Source organism: Bos indicus, chromosome 23 (assembly GCF_029378745.1).
Source record: "Bos indicus isolate NIAB-ARS_2022 breed Sahiwal x Tharparkar chromosome 23, NIAB-ARS_B.indTharparkar_mat_pri_1.0, whole genome shotgun sequence".
Lineage (NCBI taxonomy): Eukaryota > Metazoa > Chordata > Mammalia > Artiodactyla > Bovidae > Bos > Bos indicus.
In genome coordinates, this window is record NC_091782.1 from 29,832,364 (window position 1) to 29,846,604 (window position 14,241).

The 14,241-nt window shown below is 43.7% G+C and overlaps 1 pseudogene; it reads left to right on the top strand.

The window, feature by feature from the left end:
* The first annotated feature begins 5,189 nt into the window (after positions 1-5,189).
* LOC109576676 (BOLA class I histocompatibility antigen, alpha chain BL3-7-like) lies at positions 5,190-8,285 on the top strand (annotated as a pseudogene).
* Positions 8,286-14,241: the final 5,956 nt, after the last annotated feature.

Sequence of the window (14,241 nt, forward strand, 5' to 3'; positions counted from 1 at the left end):
TAGTCACTCAGTTGTGTCCGATTTTTTGCAATCCCAAGGACTATAATCTGCCAGGCTCCTCTATCCATGGAATTCTCCAGGCAAGAATACTGGAGTGCATTGCCATTCCCTTCTCCAGAGGAACTTCCCAACCCAGGGTTTGAACCCTGGTCTCCTGCATTGCAGGCTGATTCTTTATCATTTGAGCTACAGGGAAGACCTGCAAACTTTTATTATTACGTTCCAAAAAGAAGTTTGAAGCACTCAAGAATAATTGACTAAAGGAAGCATTTGATTTACAAAATCCTGAGAGAATATTTAATTTTGATTTTAACATGTGGGTAAATTCTTTTATATTCCTCCCTTCCAGAAGTGGAGCTTCATTTTCTGCTCTTGAGTTTGGGTTGGACTTACTGATTCACTTAAAATCTTTTATTTGTTTGGCTGCACCAGGTCTCAGTTGCAGCATGTGGGATCTAGTTTCCTGACCAAGGTTCCAACCTGGGCACCCTGCATTAGGAGCATGGAGTCTTTGCCACTGGACAACCAGGAAGCCCCAGTGATTCACTTGTAACTGAGAGAGCAAGCTGACGTAATGGCGTGTGACTCTGGGCCTATGATATCAAACACAATGCAGCTTCCATCTTGGCTGCCCTCTCTCAGATCACTTGCTCTGGCGGAAGATTGCTGCCTAGTCATTAGCTGCTTTAAGGAAAGTTAGTATGGCTTGGAACTGAGGCCTCCCAGGACGATCCAGGAGGGAAATGAGGCCTCTTCCAACAGCCATGTGGGTGACCATGTTTAATGTGAATTTCTTGCCCCAGTTAAGCCTTTGGATGATGCAGCCTTGGCTGACAGCTTCATCGAAACTTATGAGAGGCCCTAACCAGAATTCAAGTAAACCTCTCCTGAAATTCTGATTCTGGAAAACTGTGGAACATAATAATTATTTGATTTTGAAATTCTCAGCAGTATACAGTTATTACAGCATCCAAAGAAAATAATGGATTATTGCATTTTATTTTTGATCTGTTGTAAATTAACAATAGGATGTCAAACATAGGGCTTCCCTGGTGTATCAGATGGTAGAGAATTTGCCTGCAATTCAGGAGATGTGGGTTCGATCCCTGGGTCAGGAAGATCCCCTGGAGAAGGAAATGGCAACCCAGTCCAGTATTCTTGCTTCGAGAATTTCATGGACAGAGGAGACTGGTGGGGTCACAAAGAGTTGGACACAACTGAGCGACTAACACTTTCTATTAAACATACCATTTGGTTTTAAAATTTAAGGAGAATCCCCATGGTTAAATGGACAGAAAGCATGTTATTACTATTTACAAAATTTTATTTATTTGAATTTCCATTACCAACTGTAACCCAATTAAACCCAAAGGAAGAACAAGGCTATATTAGGCAGATTCTAAGACAGCCGGCAATAACCAACTGCTCATTATTCACATTCTCCCAGTTGTTTGATCAAACACTAATGCAAGTGGTACTGTGAAGGGATTTTTTCATATGTAATTAAGTTCATATCAGTTGAGTTTACAACAGGGGATGATCATGGGTAATCCAGACCTGATCAAGTGAACTCTTAACCAGACTAGGTTATTACTGAACAAACAGTGAAAGGGATGCAGTGTGAGGGAGGGCTTGAAATGGAGGGGCCCACATAGCAAGGCATGCTGGTGGCCAGAGGTGCTGAGAGCAGCATTCTACCGACCTCAAGAAAGGAAGTGGGGACCTCAGTGCTACAACTATAAGAAGTAAAATTCTGCAGAGAGTTCTGCATGAGCTTGGAGGAGGACCTTAAGCTCTAGTTGCAAACACAACTTCACGAAATGCTGAACAGAGACCCTCTCCATACTGCACCTGGACTTCTGATCCACAGAACTGGGAGCATTGAAATGGCTCTTGTTAGAGCAACTACATTTGTGGTAACATTTTATGCAGCAATAGAAAACTAATGCACAGGCTCAACTGTGCAACATATAAAACATTTTCTCCACTGGAATGAATTTATGAACTCTCGCATATGTTGAACAACATAAAACCTTTCCTAATTTTTCTACTTTAAAAAATTTTCTGATTTGTATATGATGCCATCAGACTTTAATACAATCAGGTTTGTTTATTTCATTTGTTCAACAATCATTAATTTAGTGCTCACTATGTATCAAACATAGCTTTATATGCTGGAGGTACAGCTTTAACCAAAAAAGCTTTAACACAAAGCCCCTGTGCTCATGTGCCTTACATTCTAGAAGCTTTCCAAGAGTGAGATGGAGCCACTGGAATATTAAAAAATGTCTGAAATGACACTCCTGACCACTGTGGGGGGAATAGTCCATGGTGAGGTGAGGTGGTGGCTCTTGTGCCACAATTCAGGGATGAGAAGTAGGTGGAGACTAAGGGGAGAAGAGGGCCTGAGGGATGAGAGAGACAGAGAGAAGGGCTAGAGAAGCAAGAGGTGTGGAGAAGAAGCAGATGTAAAGCATTCTAAAGCAGCGACACTCTCAGGTTTAAATATGATGTTACATTGATTTGCTTAACAGGTATTCTTTGCATCTTGTATTTGCTCTGTTTTGTGAGGCTGCCTAAAAACCAGATGTCTCCTTATGACAATCAGGTTAAAGAAAATAATACCAAGTGCCCAATAAAATGTGCACATCGCTTAGGTGTGGATCACAAACATAGACGATGCAGGAGTGTTTGTGAAGGACACTTTGATTGCACTGAACACTTGCAACTTTGAGGGGATTAAAGTTTGTACACTCTGGTTGAAATATAATGTGTTAATAATATTTCTTATTTTCTGTATTCTTGATGCTCTGCCATTTGTGGTCTGGATAACTGGGGAGAGACTTGCGCTCTAGAGCTGACCAATTCTTAGAGACAGCAAAGGGCTTGCCCAGGAGCAACCTTTTCTTTGCAAACTAGACAATCCAGAGTCCGTATCTGGAACCACCTCTTCTATAGCAGAGCCTGGCAGGCTACAGTCTATGGGGTCGCAAAGAGTTGGACATGACTGAGCGCGAACACACACACATACACACTTCTATCAGGTCTTACATTCCAGGAAGCAATATTCCTCTGCTCTCATTATCCAGGGCCAGGTACCAGGCACCTAGAGACAGGTCCTGTCTCCCAGAACCTGCCAATGACCTTATTCAAACCAGCCAATCCTAAAATGTTTCTCCAGCCCTCCTTTGCTTTCCCTCAGCCCTGAGGAAAATGCCATGAAAGTTCTGAGCCATGCTTTCTCCCTCTCCTTGACCTTCTGGCCAACCTTGGTGCTTCCCCCGCTGTGGACCTGTGTGGTGTGCCATGCCCTGTCCACTCTGAAAGTGTAATTAGTAAAAAATCTTCTTTCAATGGTGTAGCCTCTCCTGTCATCACCTAGTCATTGTAGTAAATTACTGCATAGGCACAGGTCTTCTGCAGGAAGAAACTGTGCTTCCATGGGCTTTTCTGTATTGACCATGTGCTGAGACTCTGACAGGAAAACTCGGGGCTATGGAATAAAGGTAATTTTAAAGTATAAAAGCCTGGAGCCACAGTTTGGGAGAGTGAAGTTTTGAACTTTGGTTATTGCAGAGGTGTTTAGACACATTCACACGGGAAGGGTGAAATCATTACTTTTACAGATTAGATGCTCATTCAGGGGACATCAGGATTATGGTTAACAAGCAAACAGGAAGCTGGTCTCTATAGGAATCTCTACATACACAACTGCCCCCAGTTTAATGAGCATACCATTGTTTCTTCACCAGCTTTCCTAAGACCAGGTTGCTCTCTGGCACCCTATTCCTTGGAAGTTTGTTTTTCCTAGGAGCGTGCCCAAGGGATGAGTGAATAGGGATGCAAGTCAGGGAGAGGGAACTGGGGAAGGGAAGACAAAGGGGCTGAGCCCAGCCTGGGGGTTTCTCCTTGGTTTTCTCAAACAGTCCCAGCGCCAGGGAGACTGTTTGACAAAGTGCTCTTGGTGCAGCCTCGAGAAGAGGGGCAGGGTACAAAGTCCCAGGTGCCCTGGGTGTGGCGCTCAAGGTCTCAGGTTCTAGGGGCGGGGGTTGGCGTCTGGGACACGGAAGCTAAGCACTGGGGATTCCCACAGCACTGGAGATTTCACACAAGTGAAACTTCCCCACAGTTTCACTTCTCTCTCAAACTGTGTCAGGTCCTTCTTCCTGGACACCTATGATGCTACTCCTGGTCTCGGTCTATTGGTTTCTAGGGAAGCCAATCAGCGCCACCGCGGTTCCCTGTTATGAAGTTCTCAGACTGGTTCGAGCTCACATTCGCCCCAAATCCCAAGCATGTGGGTCACCGAGCTGCGAACCCTCCTCCTGCTGCTCTCGGAGTCCCTGGCTCTGACCAAGACCTGGGCGGGTGAGTGCGGGGTCGAGACGAAATAGCCTCTGCAGGAGAAGCCAGGGGACCGCCTGTCTGGGGCGAGGGACAGCCGCGGAAGACGCGTTCTATGGCCCCGAGACCAGACCCACTACCTCGCCCCCGTCCCGTCCTGACCCTCCCCTGTCCCTTCCGAGCCTCCAGCCCTCTCCTCTCACCACTCGACTCTCCCACCGGCCCTCTTCCGTCTCTCATGCCCGCTCGTCCCCTTATCCCCTACAGGTCACATTCACCTCGGACATGGGGACCCGCGCCCGAAGGAGCGTCGGCCCGGGTGGCAACCCCTCCCGGTCCCAGGGGTCCACTCCTTGAGGTACTTCCATATTTTGGTATCGCGTCCTGGCCTCGGGAGGGACCTTTATCAATCTGTCGGTTACTTGGACGACACGCAGTTCGTAAGATACAACAGCGACACCGCGAATCCGAGGATGGAGCCTCGGGCGCCGTGGATGGAGCAGGAGGGGCCGCAGTACTGGGACCGGCAAACCAAGATAGCCAGAGAACATTCGCAGGCTTAGAGTCGAACCTGCAGGTCATAGTTGGCAACCACAACCACAGCTAGTTGGGTGAGTCTCAAGCCCTGCATTCCCCTGCGATGACCGGGGTCCCCTGAGTTCCCCGGTCCGAGGTTTCGCCCCCGAGGTCAGGAGATCCTCCGACCTCTCTTCGGTCTGGGAAGAGCGCAGTAGGAACTAGGATTCACAGGGATTGCGTTTTCAATTTAGGAGAAAAACGGGCTCTGAGCAATCACCGCCCGGGGGTCTGGAGCAGGAGGAAAGCTAGGTTGAGCGCTGGGCGGGGCTAAGTGGGCGGTGCTAACCGCGGGGGCGGGGCAGAATCGCACAGCTTCCTTCGACTTGTCTGGCTGCGATGTCGGGCCGGAAGGCTGCATCGTCCGAGGGTACGAGCACTTCGCCTACGACGGCGCGGGTTACATCACGCTGAACGAGGACATGCGCTCCTGGTCCGCGGCGTACACGGTGGACAGATCATCCCGCGCAAGTGGGAGGTGGAGGGAGCAGCGGAACAGTACGGGGCATACGTGGAGACCGAGTGCGTGGACTGGCTCCGCAAATACCTGGAGAAGGGGAAGGAGACGCTGTGCTGCGCGCAGGTACCAGGGGCCCCGGGCCCTCCCAGATCTCACCTCAGGTTGGGGCTGTACCTCCAACTAGCCCAACCTTAAGGGCAGAAGCATAGGCTTGACACTAGCATTCTTCCCCCTCTCCTCCACTACTTGGATCCTTAGAGTAAGGCTTAAAGATTCTTACTCAGTGTCTGAAATGGCATTCCTGACCACTGTGGAGAGAATAGTCTATGGGTGGCAGGTTAGGTGGTGGTTCTTGTGCGACAGTTCAGGGATGAGAAGTTGGTGGAGACTAAGGGGGATGAGGGATGTGAGAAACAGAGAGAAGGGCTAGAGAAGCAAGAGGTGTGGAAAAGAAGCAGATGCAAAGAATTCTAAAGCAGTGACACTCTCAGGTTTACATACGTTGTTACATTCATTTGCTTAACAGGTATTCTTTGCATCTTGTTTTTGCTGTGTTCTGTGAGGCTGCTTAAAAACCAAATGTCCTTCTCAGGACAATTAAAGGATTCTGTCTCTCTGGATGTGGAGGTCTCTGAAATAATTTATTAGCAGATTTCTTTGACTTTGGCCTAAGTCTTAGTGCTTTACTCTCTCACCTTTTTCTGTGCCCCATGCCTTCTTCACTGGCCACCTGAGCTCCAGATTTTTTGAATCAACTCAGTCTTCACCTAGGTCAGGACCAGAAGTCTGTATTGTCTCACTCAGAGACCTGGAGCCTCCTACCCTGGGCTGTTTTATCCTGTTTCTAGAACTTCTCAAAGCATAAGAAGTTTTCCCATATCCTGGGGTCCAGGCTCATGTCTTTTGTACTCTCACCTCTCACACCATTTATTCCCTCCATTCTCAGAATGGTCACAGAAGTGCCCCTTCATGTGGGCTGTTAGAATTAATACAAAGTTCCTAAATTTTCTCACCTTTTTCCTCAGTTCCTCCGAAGACCCATGTGACCCGACACCCCATCTCTGACCGTGAGGTCACCCTAAGGTGCTGGGCCCTGGGCTTCTACCGGGCGGAGATCTCACTGACCTGGCAGCGTGACGGGGAGGACCAGACCCAGGACATGGAGGTTGTGGAGACCAGGGCTTCAGGGGATGCATCTGCCATGTGCAGCATGAGGGGCTTCAGAAGCCCCTCACCCTGAGATGGGGTAAGGAGGGGGATGGGGCTGGAGTGTCCTCTCAGATAAAGCAGGAGCCCTTCAGGAGTCAGTTCAGCAAGTTCAGGGCTCAAGCCTGAGGTCAGGGCCCTTCCCTTGCCTCCACAGAACCTCCTCAGACCCCCTTCCTCACCATGGGCGTCATTGTTGGCCTGGTTCTCCTCGTATTGGCAGTGGTGGCTGGAGCTGTGATCTGGAGGAGAAACGCTCAGGTAGGGAGAGGAGTGAAATCTGAGTTTTCTTGTGCCCCCAGGGTTTCAAGACAGAAAATGTCCAGTCTCTTGCCTCAGTGCTGGGAGGCACCATCTACATACACGCACTTACCCAGTCTGAGGCCCTGTTTCTAACACTCTTTTTTTAAAATAATTTTATTTATTTATTTATGGCTGCGTTGGGTCTTTGTTACTGTGCAGGTTTTCTCTAGTTGCAGTGAGCCGGGAGCTACTCTAGTGGTTGTGCGCAGGCTTCTCATTGCAATGGCTTCTTTTGTTGTGGAGCACTGGCTCTAGGGGGTGTGGGCTCAGTGGTTGCAGCTCCCGGGTTCCAGAACACAGGCTCAAGAGTTGTGGCTCAGGGACTTGGTTGCTTCACAGCATTTGGAATCGTCCTGGACCAGGGATCGAATCTGTGTCTCTTGCATTAGCAGGCGAATTCTTTATCACTGAGCCACCAGGGAAGCCCTCTAACACTCTTTTGAAAGGCATGTGTGTAAAAGAGGATTACCTTCTCACTTTGATGATTCCCGTAATGGGGATCTGATTTCTAGCAGCTAAGTATAGACATCTAGAAGGGGAGTGGTACAGTTCCCATAAACCCTCTTTCCTCATGTTTCTCAATCCTGCCCTGGATCTGCATTCACGGTTCTGGAAACTTCCCTGGGATTCAGGACTAAGGGATTCCTATAGAACCTCAAGGCTCTGCCTCCCCCCAGGCCTCTCACATGATGTCTTTTACCCACAGATGGAGATGGAGGGAGCTATACTCAAACTGCAAGTAAGTATGGACAGGTGTGTGTCTGGGTGAACCCTGAGACTCTTGAGATAGTGTAGATGGGAACCCCCTGGAGGGGTTCACCCACCCTGTATTGTCTCCTTTAGTCTTAACTCCTGTGGGCTCTGACCAAGTTCTGTTCTATCCCAGGAGAAGATAGGATCTGAGGCCCTAATGTATCTCTCATGCTCCTAAAGGTGAGACTCTGGAGGGCCTGAAGTGGGAGAGGGGTTGGGTTATGGGGATGCTCTGGATTTGAACATTTTGAGTAGTGGAAATTTGTTCAGAATGTCGCCACCTATGATGACTGACCTGAATTTATTCTTGATTATTTTCTTCTATAGTGTGAAACTGATGGCTTGTGTGGAACTGAGTGAAGAAAGTTGTGTTCACGCCCCCACTCTATGACTTCAGAACCCAGACTTCTCTTTTTGTAGAGATGTCTGAATGTGTCTGTGTTCCTGTAATGTAATGTGAGAAAGTGGGGAGGCTGACCCACCCCTGCCCACAATGGCCTCCATTTCTTCCCCCCACCATTGTGTAATGGTATCATAGGTGTTTGTGTATCATCGTATTGTTTATTTACATATGTGCAGTTCTTTGTTGTATATCAGTGCTACCTCAATAAACCTGTGTAAAAAATATCATTTTGAAAACATATTTTGAAAGTGGCTGAGTGGTTCCTAATTTAGCCATTGCCTTTTGAGATCATATGTTAGATTGACAAAGTCTTTGTAATTTTTATGTATTTTATTTATTTTATTTTTTATATATATTTTATTTTATTTTTAACTTTACAATATTGTATTGGTTTTGCCATATATCAACATGAATCCACCACAGGTATACACGTGTTCCCATCCTGAACCCTCCTCCCTCCTGCCTCCCCGTACCATCCCTCTGGGTCGTCCCAGTGCACCAGCCCCAAGCATCCAGTATCGTGCATCGAACCTGGACTGGCAACTCGTTTCGTATGATATTATACATGTTTCAGTGCCATTCTCCCAAATCATCCCACCCTCTCCCTCTCCCACAAAGTCCAAAAGACTGTTCTATACATCAGTGTCTCTTTTGCTGTCTCATATACAAGGTTATTGTTACCATCTTTCTAAATTCCATATATATGCATTAGTATACTGTATTGGTGTTTTTCTTTCTGGCTTACTTCACTCTGTATAATAGGCTCCAGTTTCATCCACCTCATTAGAACTGATTCAAATGTATTCTTTTTAATGGCTGAGTAATACTCCATTGTGTATATGTACCACAGCTTTCTTATCCATTCATCTGCTGATGGACATCTAGGTTGCTTCCATGTCCTGGCTATTATAAACAGTGCTGCAATGAACATTGGGGTACACGTGTCTCTTTCAATTCTGGTTTCCTCAGTGTGTATGCCCAGCAGTGGGATTGCTGGATCATAAGGCAGTTCTATTTCCAGTTTTTTAAGGAATCTCCACATTGTTCTCCATAGTAGCTGTACTAGTTTGCATTTCCACCAACAGTGTAAGAGGGTTCCCTTTTCTCCACATCCTCTCCAGCATTTATTGCTTGTAGATTTTTGGATCGCAGCCATTCTGACGGGCGTGAAATGGTACCTCATAGTGGTTTTGATTTGCATTTCTCTGATAATGAGTGATGTTGAGCATCTTTTCATGTGTTTGTTAGCCATCTGTATGTCTTCTTTGGAGAAATGTCTCTTTAGTTCTTTGGCCCATTTTTTGATTGGGTCATTTATTTTTCTGGAGTTGAGCTGTAGGAGTTGCTTGTATATTTTTGAGATTAGTTGTTTTTCAGTTGCTTCATTTGCTATTATTTTCTCCCATTCTGAAGGCTATCTTTTCACCTTGCTTATAGTTTCCTTTGTTGTGCAGAAGCTTTTAAGTTTAATTAGGTCCCATTTGTTTATTTTTGCTTTTATTTCCACTATCCTGGGAGGTGGGTCATAGAGGATCCTGCTGTGATGTATGTTGGAGAGTGTTTTGCCTATGTTTTCCTCTAGGAGTTTTATAGTTTCTGGTCTTACATTTAGATCTTTAATCCATTTTGAGTTTATTTTTGTGTATGGTGTTAGAAAGTGTTCTAGTTTCATTCTTTTACAAGTGGTTGACCAGTTTTCCCAGCACCACTTGTTAAAGAGATTGTCTTTAATCCATTGTATATTCTTGCCTCCTTTGTCAAAGATAAGGTGTCCATAGGTGCGTGGATTTATCTCCGGGCTTTCTATTTTGTTCCATTGATCTACCTTTCTGTCTTTGTGCCAGTACCATACTGTCTTGATGACTGTGGCTTTGTAGTAGAGCCTGAAGTCAGGCAGGTTGATTCTTCCAGTTCCATTCTTCTTTCTCAAGATTGCTTTGGCTATTTGAGGTTTTTTGTATTTCCATACAAATTGTGAAATTATTTGTTCTAACTCTGTGAAGAATACCATTGGTAGCTTGATAGGGATTGCATTGAATCTATAAATTGCTTTGGGTAGTATATTCATTTTCACTATATTGATTCTTCGAATCCATGAACATGGTATATTTCTCCATCTATTAGTGTCCTCTTTGATTTTTTTCACCAGTGTTTTATAGTTTTCTATATATATGTCTTTAGTTTCTTTAGGTAGATATATTCCTAAGTATTTTATTCTTTTCGTTGCAATGGTGAATGGAATTGTTTCCTTAATTTCTCTATTTTCTCATTATTAGTGTATAGGAATGCAAGGGATTTCTGTGTGTTGATTTTATATCCTGCAACTTTACTATATTCATTGATTAGTTCTAGTAGTTTTCTGGTGGAGTCTTTAGGGTTTTCTATGTAAAGGATCATGTCATCTGCAAACAGTGAAAGTTTTACTTCATTTCCAATTTGGATCCCTTTTATTTATTTTTCTGCTCTGATTGCTGTGGCCAAAACTATGTTGAATAGTAATGGTGAAAGTGGGCACCCTTGTCTTGTTTCTGACTTTAGGGGAAATGCTTTCAATTTTTCACCATTGAGGATAATGTTTGCTGTGGGTTTGTCATATATAGCTTTTATTATGTTGAGGTATGTTCCTTCTATTCCTGCTTTCTGGAGAGTTTTTATCATAAATTGATGTTGAATTTTGTCAAAGGCTTTCTCTGCATCTATTGAGATAATCATATGGTTTTTATTTTTCAATTTGTAAATGTGGTGTATTACATTGATTGATTTGTGGATATTGAAGAATCCTTGCATCCCTGGGATAAAGCCCATTTGGTCATGGTGTATGATCTTTTTAATGTGTTATTGGATTCTGATTGCTAGACTTTTGTTAAGGATTTTTGCATCTATGTTCATCAGTGATATTGGCCTGTAGTTTTCTTTTTTTTGTGGCATCTTTGTCAGGTTTTGGTATTAGGGTGATGGTGGCCCCATAGAATGAGTTTGGAAGTTTACCTTCCTCTGCAATTTTCTGGAAGAGTTTGAGTAGGATAGGTGTTAGCTCATCTCTAAATTTTTGGTAGAATTCAGCTGTGAAGCTGTCTGGACCTGGGCTTTTGTTTGCTGGAAGATTTCTGATTACAGTTTCAATTTCCGTGCTTGTGATGGGTCTGTTAAGATTTTCTATTTCTTCCTGGTCCAGTTTTGGACAGTTGTACTTTTCTAAGAATTTGTCCATTTCTTCCACGTTGTCCATTTTATTGGCATATAATTGCTGATAGTAGTCTCATGATCCTTTGTATTTCTGTGTTGTCTGTTGTGATCTCTCCATTTTCATTTCTAATTTTGTTGATTTGATTTTTCTCCCTTTGTTTCTTGATGAGTCTGGCTAATGGTTTGTCAATTTTATTTATCCTTTCAAAGAACCAGCTTTTGGCTTTGTTGATTTTTGCTATGGTCTCTTTTGTTTCTTTTGCATTTATTTCTGCCCTAATTTAAGATTTCTTTCCTTCTACTAACCCTGGGGTTCTTCATTTCTTCCTTTTCTAGTTGCTTTAGGTGTGCTGCTGCTGCTGCTGCTAAGTCACTTCAGTCGTGTCCGACTCTGTGCGACCCCATAGACGGCAACCCACCAGGCTTCCTCGTCCCTGGGATTCTCCAGGCAAGAACACTGGAGTGGGTTGCCGTTTCCTTCTCCAATGCATGAAAGTAAAAAGTGAAAGTGAAGTCGCTCAGTCGTGTCCGACTCTTAGCAACCCCATGGACTGCAGCCAACCAGGCTCCTCCGTCCATGGATTCTCCAGGCAAAAGTACTGGAGTGGAGTGCCATTGCCTTCTTAGTTAGGTTATTTATTTGGCTTTTTTCTTGTTTCTTGAGGTATGCCTGTATTGCTATGAACTTTCCCCTTAGCACTGCTTTTACAGTGTCCCACAGGTTTTGGGTTGTTGTGTTTTCATTTTCATTTGTTTCTATGCAAATTTTGATTTCTTTTTTGATTTCTTCTGTGATTTGTTGGTTATTCAGCAGCGTGTTGTTCAGCCTCCATATGTTGGAATTTTTAATAGTTTTTCTCCTGTAATTGAGATCTAATCTTACTGCATTGTGGTCAGAAAAGATGCTTGGAATGATTTCAATTTTTTTGAATTTACCAAGGCTAGACTTATGGCCCAGGATGTGATCTATCCTGGAGAAGGTTCCATGTGCGCTTGAGAAAAAGGTGAAATTCATTGTTTTGGGGTGAAATGTCCTATGGATATCAATTAGGTCTAATTGGTCTATTGTATTGTTTAAAGTTTGTGTATCCTTGTTAATTTTCTGTTTAGTGATCTATCCATAGGTGTGAGTGGGGTATTAAAGTCTCCCACTATTATTGTATTATTGTTAATTTCCCCTTTCATACTTGTTAGCATTTGTCTTACATATTGCAGTGCTCCTATGTTGGGTGCATATATATTTATAATTGTTATATCTTCTTCTTGGATTGATCCTTTGATCATTATGTAGTGTCCTTCTTTGTCTCTTTTCACAACCTTTGTTTTAAAGTCTATTTTATCTGATATGAGTATTGCTACTCCTGCTTTCTTTTGGTCTCTATTTGCATGGAAAATCTTTTTCCAGCCCTTCACTTTCAGTCTGTATGTGTCCCCTGTTTTGAGGTGGGTCTCTTGTAGACAACATATATAGGGGTCTTGTTTTTGTATCCATTCAGCCAGTCTTTGTCTTTTGGTTGGGGCATTCAACCCATTTATGTTTAAGGAAATTATTGATAAGTATGATCCCGTTGCCATTTACTTTATTGTTTTGGGTTCGAGTTTATACACCGTTTTTGTGTTTCCTGTCTAGAGAATATCCTTTAGTATTTGATGGAGAGCTGGTTTGGTGGTGCTGAATTCTCTCAGCTTTTGCTTGTCTGTAAAGCTTTTGATTTCTCCTTCATATTTGAATGAGATCCTTGCTGGGTACAGTAATCTGGGCTGTAGGTTATTTTCTTTCATCACTTTAAGTATGTCTTGCCATTCTCTCGTGGCTTGAAGAGTTTCTATTGAAAGATCAGCTGTTATCCTTATGGGAATTCCCTTGTGTGATATTTGTTGTTTTTCCCTTGCTGCTTTTAATATTTGTTCTTTGTGTTTGATCTTTGTTAATTTGATTAATATGTGTCTTGGGGTGTTTCGCCTTGGGTTTATCCTGTTTGGGACTCTCTGGGTTTCTTGGACTTGGGTGATTATTTCCTTCCCCATTTTAGGGAAGTTTTCAACTATTATCTCCTCAAGTATTTTCTCATGGTCTTTCTTTTTGTCTTCTTCTTCTGGGACTCCTATGATTCGAATGTTGTAACATTTAATATTGTCCTGGAGGTCTCTGAGATTGTCCTCATTTATTTTAATTCGTTTTTCTTTTTTCCTCTCTGATTCACTTATTTCTACCATTCTACCTTCTAATACACTAATCCTATCTTCTGCCTCAGTTATTCTACTATTTGTTGCCTCCAGAGTGTTTTTGATCTCATTTATTGCATTATTCATTATATATTGGCTCTTTTTTATTTCTTCCAGGTCTTTGTTGAAACCTTCTTGCATCTTCTCGATCCTTGTCTCCAGGCTATTTAACTGAGATTCCATTTTGATTTCAAGATTTTGGATCATTTTCACTATCATTAATCAGAATTCTTTATCAGGTAGATTCCCTATCTCTTCCTCTTTTGTTTGGTTTGGTGGGCATTTATCCTGATCCTTTACCTGCTGGGTATTCCTCTGTCTCTTCATCTTGTTTATACTGCTGAGTTTGGGGTGTCCTTTCTGTATTCTGGCAGTTTGTGGAGTTCTCTTTATTGTGGAGTTTCCTTGCTATGTGTGGGTTTGTACAGTTGGCTTGTCAAGGTTTCTTGGTTAGGGAAGCTTGTGTCAGTGTTCTGGTTGGTAGAGCTGGATTTCTTCTCTCTGGAGTGCAATGAAGTGTCCAGTAATGAGTTATGAGATGTCTATGGTTTTGTAGTAACTTTGGGCAGCCTGTATACTGGAGCTCAGGGCTGTGTTCCTGTGTTGCTGGAGAATTTGTGTGGTATGTCTTGCTCTGGAACATGTTGGCCCTTGTGTGGTGCTTGGTTTCAGTGTAGGTATGGAGGTGTTTGATGAGCTCCTGTCAATTAATGTTCCCTGGAGTCAGGAGTTCCCTGGAGTCAGGATTTGGACTTAAGCCTCCTGCTTCTGGTTTTCAGTCTTA